Raw genomic sequence first — 3941 nt, forward strand, 5'->3', positions numbered from 1 at the left:
ATTGCTGGGTCATATGGTAGTTTTATTTGTAGGTCTTTGAGGAACCTTGATATTGTTCTCTACAGTGACTGTCCTAATTTACATGTCCACCAACAGAGTATGAGTTTTCTTTTCACCACAGTCTCACCAGCACTTATCATTCTTTATTGTTTAATCTCAGCCATTCTGACTAGGTCTAAGTGGTATTTCAATGTGATTTTGATTTGCATTTCCCTTATGATAAGAGAAGTTGAGCATTTTTTTTCCCACATACTTTTTGGTCATTCATATGTCTTCCTTGGAGAGCTGTCTGTACAGCTCATTAGCCAATCTTTTTATTTGGTAGTTATTATTATTATTGCAGATAAGCTGATTGAGTTTCTGGTGTATTTTGGTTATCATTCCTTTATCTGTGTCATAGTTTGAAAATATATTCTCCCATTCTGTGGTTTGTCTCTTCACTCTAATTATTGTTTCTTTTGCTGTGCAGAAGCTTTTTAGCCTAATGTAGTCCCAGTGTGCTGTATTCGGGATTATTGCCTGTGCTTTGGGAGTCTTATTTAAGAAGTCTGTATGTCTGATGTCTCCAAGAGATTCCACGGTGTTTTCCACCAGAAGTTTTATTGTTTGAGGTTTCATGTTTATCTTTTGGATCTATTTTGAGTTGATGAGAGAGATAGGTGTCTAGTTTCATTTTTCTGGATATCCAGTTTTTCCACACCACTTGCTGAAGATATTTTTCTGTTCCCCAATGAATTGTCTTGTGCCCTTTGTCAAAATTGGTTGGCTGCATCTTTTGGGGTTTATTTCTCTATTCTTTTAATTGTTCTACACTTTTTCTTTTAATGCCAGTATCATGCTGCTTGATTATCACAGCTATGTAATATATTTTAGGGTAAGAAAATGAGATACCTCCTACTTTATTCTTTTTGCACATTTTATGATTCCAGATAAATTTTATGATAGTTTTTTCTCTTTCTGTGAAAAATATCTCTGGTAATTTGATTAAAATTGCATTAAATTTGTAAATTAATTAAGGTAGACTATATTTTGGTTACATTAATTCTTTCAATATAGGAACATAGGATATTTGTCCATGACACAATTTTAATGTCTTTTTTTAGTTTTTCATAGTTTTCCTTCTAAGAATCTTGCACTTCTTTGGTCAGATTTATTCATAGGCCTCTTTTTTTGTGTGTGGCTATTGTAAATAGATTGTAAATAAGATTGTTTCTTCAAATCTACCTCATTGTTGGTCTATAAAAATGCTACAGATTTTCATATGTTGCTTTTGTATCATGCTCCTTTACTCTCTTCATGTATCACTTCCAGGAATTTTTTTGTGAATTATTTTATATTTTCTATGTATATAATCATCTGCATAGAGATAATTTTACTTTTATTCTTCTATCTGAATGCTTTTTTAAAAAATTCTTTTCTCTGATTGCATTGGCTAGAACTTTTAGTACTACATTGAAAAAAAATGGAGAAAGTGAGAAACCTTGTCTTATTCCAGTTTTCCGTATAAAAACTTTCAGCTTGTCCTCATTCAGTATGATGTTAGCTATGGGCTTGTCATAGGTGGTTTTTTATTGTGTTGAGAAGTGTCCCTTTTAGACTGATTTTGCTGAAAGTCTTAATCATGAAGAAATGTATTTTGTTAAATTCTTTTTCTGCATAAATTAATGTGATCGTATGGTTTTTATCTTTCCTTCTATTAGTGTGATGCATTACATTGTTTTACATATGCTGAACCACCTTTGCATCCCTGGAATAAAGCCTATCTGATCATGGGGTTTAGTCTTTGTAATGTGTTTTTGGATATGATTTGCTAGTATCTTGTTGAAAATTTTTGCATCTGTATTCATCAGGGATATCACTATATAGTTTTGTTTATTTTTTTATGTCCTTGTCTGTTTTAGGGATCAGGATGGTGGAGGCTTCATAGACTAAATTGGGGAGGGTTTCTTCCTTTTGCATATTTAGAAATAGTTTGAGAAGAATTGGCATTAGTTCATCTTTGAAAGTTATGTAGAATTCAGAAGTGAAGCCATAAGGACCTGGGCTTTCTTTAGTGGGAGGATATTTATTTCTGATTCACTATCTTTGCTTATTATTGGTCTTATTCAGGCTTTCTCTTTTCTCCTTGTTCAATCTTTGCAGATTATACATCCAGAAGTTTGTCTATCTTATCTAAGTTTTCTTGTTTGTTGGTGTGTAATCACTTGTAGGATTTTCTCATTACTGTTTCCGTTATGTCTGTATTTAATATTGCCTGATTAATTGCTGATTTTATCTATCTGGTTCCTTTTTCTGTTCTTGATTAGTTTAGCTCACAGGGTGTCAATTTTGTTTATCTTCTCAAAGAGCCAGCTTTTGGTATCATTTATTTTCTGTGTAGCTTTTTTATTCTCTATTTCATTTATTTATGCTCTTTATTATTTATTTCCTCCTGGTATTTTGTTTGTTTGTTTGTTTCTATTGTTTATCCAGTACCCTGAGATGTATTATTAGGTTGTCTATTTTCCACCTTTTCATTTTTTTCTTGTTAGTACTAATTGCTATAAACTTTCCTCTTATGACTGCTTTTGCTGTATACCAAAGGATTTGGAAACTCGTGCAACTAGTTATAATTGGTTTCAATGAATCTTTTGATTTTAATTTTAATTTCTTCAGTGATTGTGAAGTCATTCAGGTTGTATAATTTTCATGTGCTTATGTATTTTTGTGGGTCTTTTCTTCAGTTAATTTCAAGTTTAGGGACCAGCAGTTAGCTGTAATGGCTGTGTCGCTGGACTCACACATAGTTGACCATGGCTCATGTCCCAGACCTGGTGGCTTAAAACTCACGCCAAGCGCATGTGTGCATGCCCAAGATCCTGAGAGGAGAATGGAGGAGAAGGGATTGCGGTGTGGCCATCCCCCCTGGGGGCTGATTTCTCACTTTCTGTCTCTCTGTATCTGTCTGTCTGGCAAGCTCATGTGTCCTATAGCAAAAACCTCTAAAAAAAAAAATTCAAGTTTAATTCCATTGTGGTTAGAAAAGATACTATATATAGGTTCTAAATCTTTGAATTTGAAAAGGCTTCCTTTGGGCCCTGTCATGTGATCAGTCTTTGATAATGTGCCATGTGTGAGTGAGAAAAATGTGTACTTTGTGATTGTTGGGTGACATGTATTATAGAGTTCTGTGAAGTCAGTTCGATTTCTGGTTTTGTTTAGATCCTATTTATCTGTTTACTGTTCTCTAGATGACATGTTCAGAGGAAACTGTAGGTGTTGAGAGCTCCGACAATTATTGTGTTACAGTTTATCTCTTCCTTTAAATGCGGACATCTTTCTTTCACATACTTGGGTGCTCTAGTGTTGGGTGCATTGATATTTTTAAGTATAATATCTTCTTGGTGAATTAGATCTTCTAGTGCTTTATAGTGTCCTTCTTTGTCTCATTTTATACTTTTTGTCTTGACATCTCTTTTGTCTGATATCAGTATCACAACTGCAGCCTTTTTTGGTTTGTATTTGCATGAACATTTTCTTTTGGCCCTTTACTTTCAATCTATGTATATATGGTTCCTTGTAAGCAACAGATAGAAGGCTCGTGTTTTTTTTTTTTTTTTTTTTTTTTTTTTTTTTTTTTTTCCTCCACCCATTCAGCCTCCTCATGTCTTTTAATTGGAGAATTTAAACTATTAACAATCACCATTATTATTAGTATTTGCTGACTTATCCCTACAACTTAGCATTTTCTTTGTTGGTTTTTGTCCTCTTATTTCTCTTTGTCTCTCCTTAGTGTACTTGAAATGGTACTGCCTTCAGTACTTCTTGAAATGCTGGTCTTATGCTGCTAAATTCTTTAAGGTTTTGTTTATCTGAGAATGATTTTCTATTATTTATTAAGTACTGCAAGGTTGTCTTCCTTAGAGAAAGGAGTAGAGATGAAAAGGGGTATTTCTTTATGG

This window comes from Tupaia chinensis, unplaced genomic scaffold, assembly GCF_000334495.1.
Source record: "Tupaia chinensis unplaced genomic scaffold, TupChi_1.0 Scaffold144255_1, whole genome shotgun sequence".
Classification (NCBI taxonomy): domain Eukaryota; kingdom Metazoa; phylum Chordata; class Mammalia; order Scandentia; family Tupaiidae; genus Tupaia; species Tupaia belangeri.